At 38.5% G+C, this 21,104-nt stretch overlaps 1 protein-coding gene across 2 annotated transcripts in view; it reads left to right on the top strand.

Moving 5' to 3' along the window:
• Positions 1 to 3,275: 3,275 nt before the first annotated feature.
• TFEC (transcription factor EC) overlaps positions 3,276 to 21,104 on the top strand; it is a 209,602-nt gene continuing 191,773 nt past the window's right edge. For both annotated transcript variants that reach the window (XM_043495354.1, XM_043495357.1), the window contains exon 1: positions 3,276 to 3,369. The gene's annotated coding sequence lies outside the window, so the exon portion shown is untranslated. The remainder of the gene's footprint in view (positions 3,370 to 21,104) is intronic.

Raw genomic sequence — 21,104 nt, 5'->3', positions numbered from 1 at the left:
GCATCCTCAGGTGTGTTTGCCTGTCTGTATGCATATACTCATACTCCTGAGGCACAGCGCCCATATAAAACACACATTAATCTAGCTAGCAGGTCATAAGGGCAATGAGCACCATCATGAGATACATTTCCCAAAGAAAAGTTGGCAGTTTCAGAATATTGATGATCATTGCTTAAATACCTCTGAGGGTATGTCTACATTTTGAGCTGGGGCAGTCATTCCCACTTCAAGATGATGTATCCATCCTAGTTCTGATTGAGCTAGTGCGCTAAAAATAGTGGAGCTGCCCAGTGTGAGTGACAGGAGAGGCTAACTGTCCTGAGTATGTACTTAGGATCCCTGACAGGTATGCACTCAGGATGGTTAAAATGATGGAAATATATTTTACCTTAGAGTTTTAAAACCGAAGTGCTCTGAGTTGATGTAACTAGGCTCTTGTTGAAGCCAATGGAAATGTTGAGTACTTATGAAAAGTCCACCTGTAAATGATAGATATGTATACACAAGACGTCTAAACTGTAGATGAACTCAGGGCCAGGGTCTGACACCCTTACTCATGTTCAATAGTACCTTACTCTTTGAGTAGTCTCTCTGAAATCAGAGGGTGCACTCATGAATAAAGATGTTACTCGGCATGAGCAATGGTATCAGAGTCTGACCCGCAGAATTCTGTTTTGGATTCTCTTGCAAATATATTTTTGGGGTGTGGACAGTCCCTATTCTGGTAATTCTCTTTTCTTTTTTCTCCTATTATGTGCTGTCTCTGTCACACATTTATTTTAACTTTTGTACACTAAACCCTCCATACACAAATCTCTAATGCTGTCATAAGATAGTTCTGTATGTTATTTCATTACATCTGCTTTGGGTGGCTAGCATCTTCTGAATTTTTTTGCTAAGTGTCAAGAGTTTCCAGAATGTTTTTTTTAAACTTACGAATATTGCATATAAAAATAGAGACCAAAAGGACACTTGCAAGATCACAGTGACATGTACCCCTACTGAGTGATGGACATTAAATTCATAAACTCCACTCTCCTGAACAGCTTGCCGCAATTCTCCAGCAGCATCGCCATGTTTTTGTAATAGTTATGTCCAAATCGGGATATGTGATAAAGGAAAGTTAAAAATGTTGCCAACGTCTTGTGATTTTAATGTGTTGTTGATACAATCCAGTAAATTTAGAAAAAATATTCAAGTCATTTGTGGTACAGTCAGATGACAGTGACTCAGCAGTTAAACTCCAGTGTCTGCCGCAACAGCACCTCTTGGGAGTTTCTAACAAGAACTAGACAGTAATTAGTTTTAAAAGTACTTGAATTGAATAAAGAGGAACTACTCTGAGTGAAGTAGGGAAGTATATAAAAACTTCCAACAACAAAATAGAAAAGATTACTGATATTCTATTATCTTTCTTTCCCACTTCAGCTTGACTGATGTGAGAACCAATCTATTCTATAAAGACAGACAAGATATTTAAGAGAGACGACTCTTGAGAACTCTGTATAGTATCAATAGGATAAATTCCGCATTCAGTTGAAGCTCTTGTTCTAATTAAGTCAATGGGAATTTGCTACTGATGCCAAAGGAAGTAGGATTGGACCCAAAAGATGGGTATATATACCACTGAGTAGATGAAAGCTATTAACACACATTAATATGTTACCTATTTCTACCATTTGTTTCTCTCCTACCCAGTGTACTGCTTGTGTTGTGAGAACTTACATAGGTGTAAGAGGTCAAATGATGAGGAACATAACATTTTCCAAACATTATAGTTTCCAACATGCTTTTCCTAAGAGTGCTATCACAAAAAAGTGCAAATTAACTTTATAACTAGACACAATATTTTGCATGTGTGGGTAGGAGGATGGAGGGTGGGTCTACTCTGGGGAATTTTAAGGCAAGCAAAATAACACAACAGCAGAGAGGGTTTGGTGCTGTTCTTAGAATTATCAATGCATATTCCATCATCTTGTTGACATCCAACATACAGACAGGGATGGGTGCTCCAGTGAATTCCCAATAGTGATGGGAGGATCTAGTATGGAGTGCTGAAATTGGATGATCAATGTCTAGTTGAAGGCCTTTTATTTGCAGTCTGGCTGTCAGGCAGAGTTGATATTCCTGGGCCACTAACATTTTTATTGGTCAATGGCACATCAGCAGCAAACTTGCCAAATAGTAACTGACTATGTGGGGAAATTAAAAAAGGGGGGGAGGGATGGGTGGTTCTAACTATAATCTTGATATTTGGATTCAAAAGTTGCAAGTAGGTTCTTAGAGGATTAAACCCTAATCATTAGTTCTTAATTGTAATGGTTTAGAAAAGATTGGTGTGAGCTCCAAATAGCTGTCTTTTGAAATCACCTCCAAATTGCTGTTTTGTAAAATCTCTACCAGAGGAAACCTTTCTCTGTTCAGAGAAGCCATTCCATGGGTACAGAAGGACCAGCAATGAATGAAGTAGTGAGGTCTGAAATATAGAATTTACTTCACAAAATCCTCCAACTACATTAGGCAAAAATATCCAGTTGAACTAGCGCTAACAAGTTCAGCAGCAAATGTAATTGAGGAGAAACTGTATTCAGCACCATTTTCAGCCAAAAAATTGTGCTTCTTTACCCAAAACTTTAATGATGAAATGGCATATACTTTAATGCCTGAATCCAAATGTCAATATTATAGTTAGACCCCCCACCAAATTGTGTAATCCTGCTTTAAAAGATATATATTACTATCATATAATGTTTTATATTATATACATACTATATATATATAATTAATATTGATTTATTGAATGATCTAAATTATATAATGAGAGAAATCAAACTCATATTAATATATTAAAATAGTTATGTATATTTTGCATTGACATACTTGGACAATAAAGATAAATATTCATTTCTCCAATTTTATTTAATTTTTGAGACTGGGAATTAATATAATCTATTGAAATGAAAGTGTGCACTTTGGGTGGTTGTTTTTTCTGTAACATGGTATATTGTATATTGGGTAAGGAATATTGTACTTTTTCAGGGCACCTGCAGTGGGATTATTTTAGAGGAACTGGCATTTTTAAAAAGCACCCTGTTCTTCTTCTTCAAGGAACGTGCTAAAATAACTCAGTTGGCTGTAAACTGTTAATATAGTGGTACTGTATTATTAGTCATTCCGTTGAACATTTTAGTTTAATAAATGAGAGATGAGTCTGATGTGAAAAAGAGGAAGCAACTTGGGTTGATATAGCTTGACCAATCTTCGGGGAACATAATTGCTCATTTAAAACTGAAGGAAAGCACGTACTGTATCTGAAAAACCAGTGAAGAAAATACATACAGCAGATCATATGCTGAGACATTACTAAAGGTAACATTTTTCTGAATAATTTTACAGGCAGTAGATATGTAGTACCTTCATTATAGCAAGTTGTGAGCATTAAAATGTCTTTAAATAGATTATTGATTTGTATTACATTGTGCCTAGAGATCCCAACAGGGTTGGGAATCTATATTAGATTTATAGAAAAAGACATTCCCTGTCCTCATAGAGCTTGGAATCTTAGTTTAGACCAAAGTTTAACAGGTCAATGAAAAGTTGGGGGCAAAGGAGACATGTTACAATAATACAAACATTTATTCATAGACAGCTGTGTGTATGCTGTGGAATTCAATACTGGGTCTAAAATTCAGTTGATACTCTGCTTTCTTAAATTGTATCATAAATTGTAAATTTTCATGAGGCTGAAGCTAAGCAAATATTATGTTTTTAAATACACTCCTGTTTCAGTTTCATTCTTCAGTATATTTTTTAAAAACTGTCTTATAAACTTGTGTGTAAATTTAATGCTCATAAATTGTAGGCACTAGCTGGAATAAGTATTCTTATAGTATACTTAATGCTAATTACAGAAAAAAACAAGGAGCAAGAATTTATCATCTTCCTTACTAAGATTGTGACCCTGCACTTCTGATGCAGGCAAAATTCCTGTTGTTGCAAAGGGAAAATTTGCCCTTATAAAGGCTGTGAAACTTCCTGAGTTCATTGACTTAAGTATTGTTCCATTCAGCAGTTCATTACAAAGTGCCAGAACATTTCTCCCTCCAAAAGGGTAATTTTCCTACATTCCATATAGGAGTCATTGCATTTACATTGAATGCATCCGTATAGCCACGTTCTTAAAGCACTTAGCACATGTTTGGTCTAATAATATTAATAACAATAAATCTCAAATTCTCTAGCATCACCAGCAAGTGACATATATCATTAGGATTCTATAATTACTCAGGTGTACATACATTTCGCAGGTAAATTAGTTGCAAAGAGGCACATGTAAGAGAAATAAAATATAAAACAAACAAGAAATGAAAAACAAACTTCTCTAGGCAGACTTAGCAGACCAAAGTAATAACAGGACATATAATTCCCCCTTATATATCATTCTGATGTTGCCAAAGTGATATATGATCCTATGGTCTAATAACTAGAGCTGTTAGTTGTTAGTTTCCAGTTAAAAACCTAAATCATTTTTATTTCTGAAAACACTTTGCAGTCAAAGGGTTTGGGTTTTGTAAAAATTTTTGGCTTACATAAACTGAAAATGTTTACTGAAAACCAGGGTGGTTTTTAACCAAAAACTAAACATTTGTACCGAAAATCTGAACCAAAACCCACTATGACAGGTTTCATAGTAGCAGCCAGGTTAGTCTGTATTCGCAAAAAGAAAAGGAGTACTTGTGGCACCTTAGAGACTAACAAATTTGTTAGTCTCTAAGGTGCCACAAGTACTCCTTTTCTTTTTGCGAAAACCCACTATGTTATTGGAAACCAAACATTTTAACCATAAAAAGCTCAGGTTTTGGTTTCTGATTTTTCTACAACACAGGAAAGGAAAAATTTCAACCAAAAAAAATTGTAAGTGCAAATGTTTCAGTCACTTTGTTGGAAAAATGAGAAGGTAGGCATGATCGTGTTAGGGCATGAAGGGCCTTGAAAGTGAAGACTTATGTTTGATGTGATAACAAAGGGAGAGCCACTGGAGGGAGGCAAAAAAAAAGGAGAGGGTATGACATAGTCAAAGCGATGGCTTAGGAGAATGATCTTTGCAGGAGAATTCTGACTGAAAAGAGGGGCAAGACTGCATTTCTCAGCCCAAGCAGCCCCTTGCCCGTGTCCCTGCACCCCGGAGCAGGTGGAGGGACCCAGACTCCCCACAGCTGCCAGCGCGGCTTTCCCTGACCCAGCTCTGGGCAGGGGTGGGGCAGCTCAGAGCCACAGCCTGGTCACAGTAAGAGCCGGGTAGGCAGGTGTAGGGAGCCGTGGCAGACCCTCCACCTGCCCTGGGCATGGAGTCTAAGCAGCTTCCCACCTAATGTCCCTGCCCCCCAGGTCTCCTTGCCACAGCAGTGCTGCAGTTTATCACAGCTGCCCACCTGGCTCTTACCATCAGAGCCCTGCATGGATACAAAATTTGTATCTGCATCTGTGCTGCTATCTGCAGAAATGGTCCATGGATATAAAATGGCTACCCATGGATTTGCAGGGATCAAGTCATTTGCACCCTCCCTTTCTCTGGCCAAATTGCTATTTAAGTAGTTAGCTGAAGTGGAATAGCTTCAACAGGAGATATTGAGAGACACCTACATCAAAATATCCCATAGCTCAGTGATTAAAGCACTCACCTGAGAGCAGAGAGGCTTGGCAGGGGAGGATGAGTGAACATGAGTCACATCTGGATGACTGCTCTAACCACTGGGCTAAAAATTCTAAGGAAGGCACTGTTTTGTCCTCCATTTCTTGCAAGGAATGACTTAGGTGCCTAAACTGCCTGAGTCCAGCAGAGGGATTTCTAGCTGGATCGCAAGCAGAGTTAGATGCTTCCCTGCAGCCTGGCCTGCGGTGCATATCTCTGTCAGAAGGGAGGGGTTTAGACACATCTCTCTCATCAGCATCTGCTATTGGCTAGTTCAGGCGGTCACCTGCCTAGCATGCTGGCTTTTGTGGATCCCATACTTGGGTGCCTATCACTCCCCATTTGTTGTACAGAGAGCCTAGGCACTTAATCTGGGCTTTTGGGACTCCAGTGATTTTTCAAGGTGGCTAAAAGTTAGGCATTGCAACACCTGAGTTCCTTTGTGGATGTGGACAAAATTATAAGTTTGAAGGAAGTAATGGAGGCCTTATGTCAGCTGAAGAAAGTAAATGAATACCAGGGATATTTTGGGGTAAGGCGGGGTATTGGGAGAAGAAAATAAAGCATAAGGTGTAATGTAGAATGGTAGTCATCAAATCTAGTTTTAGGAGAATCCGCTAGTATTGTATTTGGTGCAGGAGGCATTTGGGGCATGGGAGAGAGGTCTGATTTTGGTGTGGGACTGATATAACTGGGAAATAGAGAAAGTGCAGTTGGGGAAAAGTGATTAAAAAATAAGATAAGTATCCAAAAGATTTAGGGGCTTATTCAACCTCTGAACTATTTGAGGTCAGTCCAAAATACAACTCAATATTTTTAAATACTGCTTAATTGATATTAGAGTCTCTCGTTTGTCAAATTATTTCATATAGCACATATGCACACATGTATTTAGTATCAGACCTTAACTATTCAGCTTCATAAGAGCTGATTGATATGAAAGCACATCAATTTTAGTTTGCTTTGTTCCATCCATAAGACAGATATAAATAATTTTCTTACAAAAGAAATTCACAAAAAGTAGAATGACATATTATAAATGTCAGTTTTTTCTCACACTTTTGGAAAATCAAGGAACAAACAATTTTAAAAGAAATACATAACACAATGAGATACTTGACATTTATTCATATTGGGTACTACCATGCTGCACAAGTAGTCTTATTGATTTCAGTGGGACTATTCAAGAGGCAAGGAACTACTTAACATAAGAAAGGGGATCAGAATCTGGCCCACAGAGTTTGGAAAATGCATGATGTCCTGTAAATGCTCCACTGCGGGGGATGCCTTAAGAGTATATGTAACAATGATTTAGTTATTTTCATAACATTTTTAACAGCATAAGATGACAATGCTGAAATCCCCACATCTGCTTATATACAAGGGCACACTTCCTCCTTTCAAATGTCACTACATATTTTTAGATACAAAAATTCTGGGACCTATATTCTTTCAACAGACTGCACAACACAAGCCGTTTTGGAAAAAGACAATGTCATACATGTCCTTTTTTGGTTAATTTTAGGTACCTCCCCCCCCCCATTTCTCTACCCCTTCTTTCTCTGGAAAGGAATCTAGGAGTCTCTGGGTTCAGAGACCTCCCATTCACTGGTTGGTGGTGAGAAGCTTAACACACTTCCCCTGCACAGATTCATCCTACATTGCAGGGATTGCCTATGGAAGGTGAGAGGATTGTGGCTGGGCTTTGCTGGAGGGAATTAGTCTGTCAGGAGGGATAAATATTAAGAGGAATGACTGCTGAAGAGCCTCATTCTCTGGATTTTGAACTAATTTGGAAACCTGATTTGCCCTGGCTTTGAGAAGCTCTTTCTATTTTGTTTGTTTGACTCTCAAATCTGTGTTGCTTTTCCTTCACCTGGCCCTTGACTTACTTTTTCTATCACATTATTGTCTGAACTCACTTCTACTCATGACAATAACTTCTCATTAGTGTATTCCATATGTTTTCCACCATTTGTGTGAAACAGTTCTGAGTTGGACAGCTCTTTTATTCCCCCTCTTTAACATATAATGTTTCACTATTCACTCTAGTAATCCTCTCCATGACATGGATGTGATTTGAAAGAACATGGAGGAAGGCAAGGATCTAATATCACATAGGTAAAAGAAGAGAGGGAAAGGGAATGAGGAAGATGAAAGGAAAGAGAAACTAAGAGACACGAAAGACCAGCATAAGACAAAAGATTTACAATAAGACTCAGCCCCTAGGTTGAGTTAGGTCAGTTCTCTTGCTGTCACTTGGATAGCATCAGTGACGCTAAATGTGTTTTGAGCTTCTATGATGTTCTGTCCTGATGTCAGGAATCAGAGCCAGTCTCTGGGCAACGTATTGAGTGCAGCTGGCCTAGAGTAGGCTGCCTGATTGGCTACCCTGCCTGATTGGTAGGAAGAATTAGTAGACCAGCTGTTAAGTCCTGCAGCAGCTTAGTGGCTGCTCAAAACATTCACCCATGGCTGTGATAGTATCTGTGTCTGTTGCCACTCATGTTTCTGCCTCAGACCCAGCCTTGCCTTACTCTGCCTAACTGGGTTCTGACCTCTGGTTCCTGTTCCTGATTTCTGGCTCTGGTGTCTGGCCTCTGGCTCTGGTTCTGATCTTGGGCTTCCAGGCTACCAACTCCTCCTCCAGCCACTAAGCATAACCGCCCAAAGTCCTGGTCTCTGGCATCTGGTGTGTTATGGGGTAGGATACCTGTGAGAGACAGGAGTCTGATACCATCCAGCATCTTCTGGGAACTCTTTTCCATCCTGCTTTCACTAGATCAAAGTTTGAGATGATTCTCGTAGGAAGTTGGTAGACACCACCTCAGAGAGCATTGGGCAACTGTTTGAGAGAGCAGGACATGCTTAGTTAGGAAGTGGATCTCTTCATTTGACTTGCATTTGTAACTCTTGATGTTTTGGATCATTTGGAGATGCTTCGACTGAATGGTGTTCAACTTCTTTTCAGTTTTGATCATGACAGGCCATGTTTCAGTCCCATAGGTCAGAATACTGACCATGAAGCTTCCTCTCTCTATTTATCAAGGTGTTTGGGGTTTCAGTGAGCTTCTGGTGCTACAGTAATAATAATAATAATTAATAATGAAAGGAAAAAGTGAAAGGCATAAGAGGGAAGCAGCAACAGCTGTAGCAAATTTTAAAAGAATGTATTTCATAGAAAATGGAATGCCAAACTATCACAATAAAACACTGTCAATGTAAATAGTGAATGTATACACATTGGCACCTGGTAGTTCAGAATGCTATCAGTCTGCCTTGGTATCATCTTACATTTAATTTGCACAGGTATAATTGACTACACAAGGTGCAAAGTGGTGAAAATCAGGCCCACAGTACTGAAAGGTATGTATGATTGTCCTGCCTGGTAGAATCTATCCCTGACTGGGGACTGCTATATTATGCCTGCCAGAGTAAACTTTTATCTTTAGATCTTTAATTTTTTTTTTCTGGAGAGGGGTGTCTTTGGAATGCACTATATTGCCTCAAATAGTAGGTGCTGTCTTAAAAAATATCTTATGGAATGATACCCTGGGGCCCTGCATAAGGGATTTATTCTTTCTACTACATATCATTCTGTCTAACCTAGGCTGCTTGAAAGATAACACCTAGGCCAATTTGCAGCTGCCATCCCCTCTCGAAGTCTGATCTTTGATAGCAACACTAGCAAAGATTCAAGTGCAGACAGGAAAAATCACTTTTGAATAAAATTACTAAATGTCTTTGACAAGAAGGCTCTACAGATTGTGGGGGAAATGTGGGTAGGGATCCCTGGGCTCAAGAAGTAAAAGAACTGCTATGAAATTATTCTCCTTGATCTCTTCCATCTCAAACCTCTATGGGATTCCAGCTCCCAGATACTGAGCACATTACATATTTTCCACACTTTAATACCAACTGCAGAAACTCATGAGCTTTTTCAGAGCAGTAGGCATGCTGGCCTGAATCAGAGTTAATACAAAGAGCTTGAACTACTGATTAGGTGTCTATATTAGGACTCTTGTTAGTGTCTGAACTAAGAACATAAGAACAGCCATACTGGGTCAGAACAAAGGTCCATCTAGCCCAGTATCCTATCTTCCGAAAGTGGCCAATGCCAGGTGCCACAGAGGGAATGAACAGAACAGGTAATCATCAAATGATCCATCCCCTGTCGCCCATTCCCAGCTTCTGGAAGACAGAGGCTAGAGACATCATCCCTACTAATAGACATTGATGGACCTATCCTCCATGGACTTATCTAGTTCTTTTTTGAACCCTGTTATAGTTTTGGCCTTCACAACATCCTCTGGCAAGGAGTTGCATAGGTTGACTGCGTTGTGTGAAAAAATACTTCCTTTTGTTTGTTTTAAACCTCATGCCTGTTAATTTTATTTGGTGATCCCTACTTCTTGTGATATGAGAAGGAGTAAATAACACTTCCTTACTTACTTTCTCCACACCAGTCATGATTTTATAGACCTCTATCATATGCCATCTTACTCGTCTCTTTTCCAAGCTGAAAAGTCCCAGTCTTATTAATCTCTCCTCATATGGCAGCCGTTCCATACCCATAATAATTTTTGTTGCCTTTTTCTGTACCTTTTCCAGTTCCAATAACATAACATTCCAAAAACATCTTTTTTGAGATGGGATCTGCACTCAGTGTTTAAGATGTGGGCATACCATGGATTTATATAGAGGCAATATGGTATTTTCTGTCGTATTATCTATCCCTTTCCTAATGATTCCCAACATTCTGTTAGAGAAACTATGCATCTCAATTTAGCAGTTCTACCACTTCACCTAAAGAAGAATTTCAATGTTTGCTTCCATTTATACTTTTATTTTCACATCATCTTGTCTTTCTAAAAACATCCCAGTCTTGATTGTTCCCAGGTTTTCAGGGTTAAAATATCCTCTGTTTGCCTGTTTTACTCTATGACGTCTATCTTCCTTCTTAGTACATTAGTTTCTATTTCTCTTTTAGAATCTGACACTGCCATTTTTCTATATTTTGACTTCTGTGTGGCTAGCCTGATTGAAAGGATGCTAGAACTGGGCCCTTGGCTTAAGAAAATAAATACTAGGATGCCTCCCCACATCTGTTTTATTGTCATGAGAAATATATTTGTATTAGTGACCCAGATTCTCTGACGAGGCTGCACTGATCTTGACACAGGATCAGAGGAAGGGGACAAAGATGACTTTATACTACTTCTGCAGCTCCCTAATTCAGGGGCTGGTAGGAAGCCACTCTGTCCCCAAGCTGGGGATAGCCATTACAGTGGTACTCCATCCTTATCTACTTTTCCTCATCTCACTATGTTCAGGCCAGTGGGGGGTTGGCATAGAGATAATATCCGGGCTCTGGCCATCATCCTAGGGAATCCCCTTATGTAGGAGAGATCCTCAGAAGGCCAGTTAAAGTAACTTTATGGCCCCAATTCAACTTTGGAGCTGGTCTGAGGATCTGGCCCAATGTTTGCATAACTTTATTTCAGGATGTTATGCTGACAAGAAGTGAAACTGGAATGAAAGCACTGATCTAACATTTATGAGGTATTGAGTCTCAGGGATGAGAAGTTCATACACTTTTTTTTCTTTGTGGGCTCTTAAAATCATGTGAGAGTGAGTCACACTCACGTTGTATTTATGTGACTTAATAAAAACCATCAAATATTCCCGTAGTAGTTGCTTGCCTTTTTCAGCAAACCGGTTTGATAGACCTGTGCTGTGGCATGTGACAATGTAAACTACTATTGGACAACAACTACAGTTTATAGTTCAGACGCATCTGTTTAAGTCTGCAGTCTCGTAGGATTTAGAACAATGCAGAGAAAGGGAAAAAATATCTGTGTATGTGAATGAAGTGAGTGAATGAAGCAGGGGATCTAAAAATTGTTACTTGCAGTGCTAGTTACTGGAAAAACTTTGCAAAATTTTCAAAGTAAAACAAAACACAAAAACGTGCATTTTAATTTTATTGCAAATCTTGATTAGGTTTTTTTATTGTGTCACTGTATATTATTAAAGCCAAATTCTGGCATGAGGCTTACATGTATTTTCATTGAAAAGTGTGAAATTTACCAGCAGAATTCAGAGATGCAAATGTTACTTAATATTTATTTTAGTGTCCAAATAGTGAGCTGCCTTGAAGAGCTTACAATCCAAATAAAGAGATGTTTTTACACATGGATACAGGACAAGGGGATAGGGTGAAAAGAAGGCAAAGTTTAAAGTAAGGAGATTTTGTGACTGCTTAGACAGTACTGTATGCGTCCTGAGGCATTGGGGGATATTTTAGTTGTGAATTTTGTTTTGTTTCTTTATTCTAAACTATCATTCTGCCTAGAATCTGATGGCAGAAAACCTGGCGAAACCCCTCTGGATCAACTCATTTTTTATCTGTTTTAGGAGAAAAGGGCATGGTCTGGGGGGACCAAAAAGGGTTGCCAACAGCGAGACATATTCCATGCAAAAATCAATCATTTCCTGGTCTTTGCTGACAGACTCAGTAAAATGCTCTGTGTACCTTAGCTAAGCCAACTATGCCAGCTCAGTTGCTATAATAACAGTATTGCTAACCCCATGTGTTCAAAAATCATGAGTCCTCAAATAATCCTGGTCTCTGACATCTGGTGCGTTATGGGGTAGGATACCTGTGAGAGATTGGCTTAAAATGAGATTTTTGAAAGATAACACATTTTGAGATCTTTTTTGTTTTTGGCTGATTATTATTTTATTTTATAATTTTTTGAGACTTTAAGGTTCAAGTTTGATAGGAAGCTTCAAAACAAACCACTCCCATTCACTGAAATAGCAATGGGACTTTCCCTTAAGTACAGCTTTCTGAATCCTTTCTCCATGTCTCAGATTTAATTAGATTTCGGTTTAGGTTCTTATTCCCAGAAGAGCAAGTGCAGCTTCTTATAGTAAAAGTTCTCTCTCTCATTCATAAGAACAAACAGGCCTATCTCTTGCATCAATATTCACACTTTGCATAAGCTCTTTCAAAGCAGATTTCCATTTTTAATGGTTTTAATTAGCATTTATGAAAAACTGGTTTCATATGATATAAAGTGACAGATTTAATTCGTTAAGTGGATAATAATAAAATGTGAATTGATTTGTTTCACTAGAGTTTAAAAGGCTTCTGCTCAATGAGGCCTCCTTGTTAATTCATTAAGCATGCTTTGGACCTTATGGAGATTTTTTTTAATTTAATTAACACAGATGACTCCCAGGAGATAGTGTCCTCCACAAACCTAAGTGATAGAGACAGTAATTCAAAACCTATTTGTAAGTCTTTGTTTTCATTTACTCTAAAAGGGGATTTTAAAAAAAAACCTACATGAGATCATTGTAATGCAGCAATAGCTAGTGAAGTTCTGGAACAATCACACATGCTATGGAAAGATGGTCTTGTGATTAAACTACAGGTCTTGGCATTGGGAGATCTTGGTTATATTCCTGGCTCAGGCACTGACTTCTTGTATGATCTTGGGCAACTCACTTCAACCAATATATTCAAAAATAGACATTTATTTTGGGTGCCTCACTTTGTCGAATTCTACCCTGAGACATCCGGGGTCTATATATCAGAAGTGCTGAGCACCTGCAACTCCCTTGGAGTCAATGAGAGCTGTAGAAACTCAGCATATCTAAAAATCAGGCACAGAATTGGAAGGTGCCAATTGAAGCATGAAAAATCAGTGGCCACTTAAAAACAATTTGGCTATTAATTCTGCTTCTCATTTTTTCCATCTATAAAATGAGAATAAATATATTTAATCAACCTCACAAGGATTTATTCAGTAAGAATTTAGGAATGAACCTACCAGCTTCAAAATTTTGATTAGTTCAAAAAGCAATTGCCCAGTAACTCAGCAATACTAGCGGATCATATCACATTATTTCAGTTCTCTACTTTCTACTTCTCATTGAATACAGAATCAAGTTAAAGGATTTGGACCTTATTTTCAAAGCCCTTCCATGAGGTTGGCCCAAGTTATCCGAGGCACTACCTTATACTACATGGTCATGACCTTCCACGACAGCTATGTTCTACTAGAATTGTTGTACTCAAAAGTGACACTTTCAAACTTGCGGGAGAGAGAGCTTTCTTGACCATTGGCTATGTAATTCTGTTCCAGGAAATAACCCCTCCCCCCATGAATTGTACTGACTTCAGATCCACCACTGTCAATTCTTAAATCAAGATTGGATGTTTTCTAAAATATGTGTTCTAGTTCAACAGGGATAAATTAGGAAAGTTCTACAAACCTGTGTTATGCACGAGGTCATATCAGATGACCACCACAATGGTCCCTTCTGCCCTTTAAAACCTATGAATCAACTTGGATCAAATTGTAAACCCCATTCCTTTGACCTGATCTTCCCAGAATAATAAAGCAAAAACAAACCAAATCCCCATGATAATTAGATGATGGAGACAGAGATAATGTGTTTACTTTTACAATTTTTAGGTTGCTAGAATACCGTGGTATACATATCTAGACAAGAACATTTGAGATCTTTGGATGGAAAACATTTACAGATATGCAAAGTATTATTATCCACCACTGGATTATCTTCTGGTATTGTGCACTACACACCATCCAATTTCTGCATGGGATGAGGCAGGACCTGAGGAAAAAATATTATGTGATTCCATAATTAAAGACTGTACCCTAATTAATTTGCCTCAGGGAATAGAGTTAAAGTTGCATGATAACCTTCCCTAACATCAGAGCAGCTTATCTTGCAAACTTAATATATTTTAAATGTTTTTGGAATGGATTTTCCTAGGTTTTTAAAAAAATGAATAAAGTGTTTTAAAATGCTGTCAATTACTAGTTAGACAGCAGAGTGTTGAATAAGGCAGATCTCCTGAAGCCCTGCTTCATTCAACAAACATATTAGGGCCCTGATTCAAAGTCCTTTGAAGTCCATAAAAAGATTTCCCCGTGACTTCAGTGGGCTTTGGAACAGCCTATAATAAAGCATACAGTATGCTCATTTAGCCCTACCTCCTTCAGCGCTCTACTTTCACATATCTGATCTGTGGTAATGATGGCTCTTTTTTTTAAAATGGTAACTACTGTTTGTATGTGTTCCAGGAAGGTTTGGTAGAAATCTTCCCAATAGCCATTGGCCTCAGAGTCTTGTGCTTTCTATGGGATTTAATAACATTTTCTTGTTCCTTTGTTTCCAGTGATTCTATGAGAGCTGCTGGCGTTCAATATGATTAACGAGGAAATTCTGTATTTTGGTGCTGAGATCAGGGATTGCTATTATTCACTGTAAAGTTCCCATAATAGTTAGGAAAGGCTGGAGACAGTTCTTCGCCTTTGTTGGTTATTTTATTCTGTATTGGTTGGCAAATGTAGCGGATTATTCTGGAGGACTGCTGCTTCCTCAGATGAAATGCCAGCAGCGTCCTTCCTCTATTCCACTGTTCCTAAGTTTTATTTTATACATGGCAGTTCAGTTTTCATTTAATTTTATTCAATTGAATTCAATTGTGCTTTAACGATTTTTAGCACCTCTCAGTTGAATTTTTTTGTCTTGCATTTCTAGGTCTGAAATTATAGAAAAATCAAATTCCTTGAGACTCTGTCCATTGCTTGTTTTGTTTTAAGAAAGCATTTATTTTTCCTTTTGAGGACTGCTTTTAGGGTTTTTCAGAGGATTATTGGTGACACTTCTTTATTGTTAACATGCAGGTAATTTTTTTTCCATCAATATAAAATGTTTAAAAGGAAATCTTTTAAGGGCGAGCAGTTAAGTTGCAGTGATTTTACTATATGGTCTAGGTGCTGCTTGTGGTCATATTGAAGACAGGTGGATGATGCAAGAGATATTGGGAGAGAATTTTTACGTTCTGGTGGTTTGTATTCAGCAAAGTAATTAACAGAGCTCCTTGAAAAATCACGTTTTTACAACCATTTTTATTTAAAAATTTTCAGTGTTTTTTCCCACTGAAAATCAATTATTTTGAGGACAGCATTCTCCAGAAATTCAAAATTCAGTAAGTTTCAGCCTCTTGTAGTACTTAAGCACATTCTTAACTTTTATATCCCAATGACTTCACTTATGGGCTTAAAGCTAGGCATGTGGTTAAGTACCTACTGAAGCTGGGCCTGAATTTCTAGGATAAAAAAGGGGTCCATCCTGGAGTAAATTTTGTGTATGCTACTGAAAAAGGTGGTTGGCTCCGTGGTATTAGTCTTTCGTGAGGTATCTGTCAGACTTAGGGTATGTCTTCACTACTCGCCGGATCGGTGGGCAGTGATCGATCCAGTGGGGATCGATTTATCGCGCCTAGTCTAGACGTAATAAATCCACCCCCGAGCACTCTCCCATCGACTCCTGTACTCCAGCGCTGTGAGAGGCGCAGGCAGAGTCGACAGGGGAATGGCAACAGTTTACTCACCACGGTGGAGACACCACGGTAAATCGATCTAAGTATGTTGACTTCAGCTACGTTATTCACGTAGTTGAAGTTGCGTAACTTAGATTGATCCCCCCACCAGTGTAGACCAGGGCTTAATTAATAATAATTCCCACACAAGAAAAAACTTTGCTAAGGTTATGGGAACAGGTAGCTGAGTGTATATTACCTTTCAAGAACACAAGTTATAAAAAACAAAACAAAGCAGGCTTTAGAAAACAGGGTAGTTCGGAGTTAAGATTGCACTGCTCATAAAAGGCACCCAACCCACCTGGATTCTGTTGATTTAGGATTTAGGATTAAAAAATTAATTGCAATTAAGTGTGAGATTAAAAAAATTAATTGCGGTTTTAATCATACTGTTAAACAATAATAGAATACAAATTTAAATTTATTTTAAATATTTTTGGATTTTTTTCTACATTTTCAAATAATTGATTTCAGTTACAACATAGAATACAAAGTGTAGGGTGCTCACTTGATATTATTATTTTTTATTACAAATATTTCCTCTGTAAAAAAAGATAAATAAAAGATGCAATCTACAAGTTGAAGCATGAAGGGGCATACAAATGTTTAGCATATCTGGCACATTAATACCTTGCAACGCCAGCTACAACGGTGCCATATGAATGCCTGTTCTCACTAACAGGTGACATTGTAAATAAGTAGCAGGCAGCATTATCTCCCGTAAGCGTAAACAAACTTATTTGTTTTAGTGATTAGCTGAAAAATAAGTAGAACTGAGTGGACTCGTAGGCTCTACAATTTTACATTGTTTTGTTTTTCAGTGCAGTTATGTAACAAAAATAATTCTACATTTGCAAGTTGCACTTTCATGATAGAGATCATACTACAATACTTGTCTGAGGTGAATTGAAAAATACTATTACTTTTGGTTATCTTTTTACAGTGAAAATATTTATAATAAAAATAATATAAAGTGAGCACTGTACACTTTGTATTCTGCACTGTAATTGAAATAAATATGTTTGAAAATGTAGAAAAACATCCACAAATATTTATAATACATTTAAACTGGTATTCTATTATTGTTTAATATGCGATTAAAACTGTGATTAATCACGATTAATTTTTTCAGTCGAGTTAATTTGTTTTGAGTTAATCACTTGAGTTAACTGCAATTAATTGACAGCCCTAATTGTTATACTGCTTTATGGGAATACATAAAACACATAGAAGTAGAGCTGCTTGGGAATTTTTCAACAAAATATATTTTGTCAGTAAATGCAGATTCACTGAAACCACAATTGCTCATGGTAGGGTGACCAGACATCCCAGTTTTACAGGGACAGTCCCAATATTTGGAGCTTTGTCTTATAGAAACACCTATTACACCCCATCTCCTGTCCTGATTTTTCACACTTGCTATCTGGTCACCCTACTTCTTGGGAAAGGATTGGTTCTGGTAAATTTCCCATTCTTAAAATATTTGAAAATTGACACTGTCAAAACATCCCAATTTGACATTTTTAAAATAAAACTGTTTCATTTTTCAAGTCAAAATGGCTTTTTTATTTCAAAATTTAAGTTAATTTATAAGGTTTTATTTAAAAAGTAAACAAAATCAAAATGAAACATTTTAATTGACCCAATCTGAATTTTTTTTCAAAATGCTAGCAAGTGAAAATTTTTGAAATTTCAACTTTTCATCCTGATTCAGGATGGTGCTTTTTTTTTAGTCTTGAAAATTCTCATAGGATGAAAAAACACTTCCCACCAGCTTTACATAAAAAAGTACATTAATGTCCTGGTTCAACAAATAGCATAAAACTCTTCATTGCGGGCTGGATCCTGTGAGGTATTCTGAGAGCATTCTGACACCACAGATGGTGATCAGAACCTCTGAGGGTTTCCCGCAAGTGAGAAACTACTGCACTTCCATGAGTAAAAATAAATGTGTTGACAATTCGTCTCATATAGTACGGGACATACGCAAGTATGAAGCAAATTATAAAATCAATCTGTGCATATTTTTAATAGTCTCCTTGCAAAGTGGGGAGATGGTAGGCTGGCAGAGTTAAGGTAGTTTGGATGTCTTGCTCCTGTTTGAGAAGTGCAGCCTTAACTTTGCTATTCCCGGGTTTCTAAGTCTAACTTCTTGTGTGTGGTAAGGTGGGGATGAAGTTCTTGAAAATAACATGCAGTTAAACCTCTAACATGTGCATGTAATTGTACTTCACCTAAATGAAATTAATTGTGTTATTTCCTTCATTTTTCAAATAGTTCTTATATGGTGTGGAGAATTGAAGAATGCTGAGGGGGGGAGGCATTCCCCCCTGCCCCCTTTCCAGACTTCTTGTGGTCTGTAGGAAGGTAGACTCACTAAGCAGCTCCAGAGATTTTGAGGAGAGGATCCAGTCACTTGTAAAAGTAGAAAGAAAAGGACTACTTGTGGCACCTTAGAGACTAACAAATTTATTAGAGCATAAGCTTTCGTGTAGCTCACAAAAGCTTATGCTCTAATACATTTGTTAGTCTCTAAGGTGCCACAAGTACTCCTTTGCTTTTTGCGAATACAGACTAACACGGCTGCTACTCTGAAACTTGTAAAAGTAGGGATCTTCCTGGGTCAGTGCATCAACTGCTTTGCAAGCCTCAGAAATCTTATCAGGGCTTTTCTAACCATTTCCACCCCTCAGATTTATGGTTGCGGAGTCTCTAAAAGCCCTAGGAACTTGGCAGTGAGAGACTGTTGAGGACAATGAAGACTGGAAAAAGCAGAGAGGGCTAAATGGGGGGACCTGAGGAGCAGCTCACCAGTGCAGGAGAAAACACTGGGGAAGCATTAACAGTTCTCTGGCTTCCACAGCCAATGAACCTCCTTGCTTTTCAGCAGCAGGACACCATCTAGACATGAGGGGAGTATGTGTTTTTCTAGAGGACATGGGGAATCTGTCAGGAGCAGAGTTCAGGGGCCTCGAAGGGGACACTTGAGCAGCTTGAGGTACAAAAGATGGCAAAGGAAAAACTAATGTTTCCTTACCCGGTCCACTATATGGATCTTCTGCAGTATGTCAGAGGGGAGCATCACTCCAGGGGAGATTCACAGGACCTCAGAAAGTCTAAAGGCAGGGGGAGACTGGGAGAAAACAAATGTCTTAACATGGAAGAAACTGAGGGAGGGAATGGTTTCAGAGTAGCAGCCGTGTTAGTCTGTATTCGTAAAAAGAAAAGGAGTACTTGTGGCACCTTAGAGACTAACAAATTTATTAGAGCATAAGCTTTCGTGAGCTACAGCTCACTTCATCGGATGCATGAAGTGAGCTGTAGCTCACGAAAGCTTATGCTCTAATAAATTTGTTAGTCTCTAAGGTGCCACAAGTACTCCTTTTCTTTTTGAGGGAGGGAATATTTCCTTTTCCTGAGGTCTGCCAGAGGGAGAACTCCCACTGGGTCTTACTCAGCTAACCATGTGAACCTCTGGGAGAAAAAGTTCTCCTTTTCTATTGACAAGCACCTCTCATGGTCCAGTTACACTTTTTTTCTTGCAGACAATATACTCAGAGACTTAGGCCTGGATCCACAAAATGACTTACGCACATAGAAAATTACTGGAATCTACAAAGCCTGAGCTAGGCTCCCTGTATAATACCTGGGGAAAGACACATACCTGAGACTGGGAGCCAGCATGCTAGGGAGGGAGCTGCCTAAGATAGCCATTGGGAGATAATGACAAGAAGGGTGTGTCCTAAGCCCTCCTCTCTCGCAGAGTTTAGTCTGGGCTGCAGGGAGGTGCTTGAAATCCCCAGTCAAGAACCCTCTCCTGGAGTCAGGCAGTTTACGTGCCTAAGCCATTTTTGCAACTCCACACAAAAGTGCTGGAAGAGGGGAGGAGGAGGAGGCTGTTTCGATGTGGGCTATTTTGATGTACATCTCTCTCAGTCTCTCCCACTGAAGTAATTATTAAATAATTAAACATTAATTGGCCAGAGAGCAAGAATCCCCCTGTAGTCCAGTGGCTAGGGCATGTACCTGAGAGGTGTGAAACCTCTGTTCAAATTCCTTCTTGTCATCAAACATAGTGGGCAATTGAACTGGGGGTCCCAAATTCTGGGCTAATGGTTATAAGGAAGCTTCTTCCTTGTTTCATGTGGAGCTGCAAGAACAGTGTAGGATTAAAGGTTCTCAGGACTAGTTTAAGGTCAGACAGGATGTCAGTTGCAGAAGTGAGGATTAAACCTAGGTCCCTTAATTCTCAGTCTCATGGGACTCACCGGACCACATTGCCCAATATTTCATTCTCCTTCATAAATGTGTTTGAGTTTTCAGTGTTGAGCTGCCCTCTGTATTTTTCAGTTCAGGACACATTTTAAAAATGATCACCCAGGAGCTTCAGCCAGTCTGAATATATCAGAGGGATCTTGGTTTGTTATATGTTTTAGCCTAATTTTTCCTGATACTGGAATTCTTTTGTTCGATTCATTTGACTGAGCGATGGATAACTAGAGATGTATATTTTTGTGACTGAGAATGACTGTCATTTTTTCTGCCGTTATATTCTGTATAAGAGGAATAGAAATATTGTCTTGCCCAGCTCTGTTAGTGGTGGTAGTAATTTTGAAGTATGCAACTGAACACTGTTTTCCCCCTCCCCATCCCAGAATATTTAATGCCCACTGCCCTCCTTTTAGCTGGGTTAATCATACCCCTAACATTTAGTGTAGAGCTTCTAAAAAACAAAATGTCTTTTGCAGACATTTTCACAAAAAATGTAGGTTAGGGTTTTTTGGTCAAAATGTCAATGAAAATTGTCATCACAATTTCACCTTTTGACCCTCTCTATCAAAGAGCTATATGGTGAAATCCTGGCCCCACTGAAGTCAATGGGAGTTTTGACATATTTCAATGGAGACAGAATTTCAGCTCTAAACATTCAATGGTTGTATCACTTTATTTAAAGCGTTTGCCTTATTTCTCTCTAGCCACTAGGTG

Source organism: Dermochelys coriacea, chromosome 1 (genome assembly GCF_009764565.3).
Source record: "Dermochelys coriacea isolate rDerCor1 chromosome 1, rDerCor1.pri.v4, whole genome shotgun sequence".
NCBI lineage: Eukaryota > Metazoa > Chordata > Testudines > Dermochelyidae > Dermochelys > Dermochelys coriacea.
This window is presented reverse-complemented; position numbering and strand designations above follow the sequence as displayed.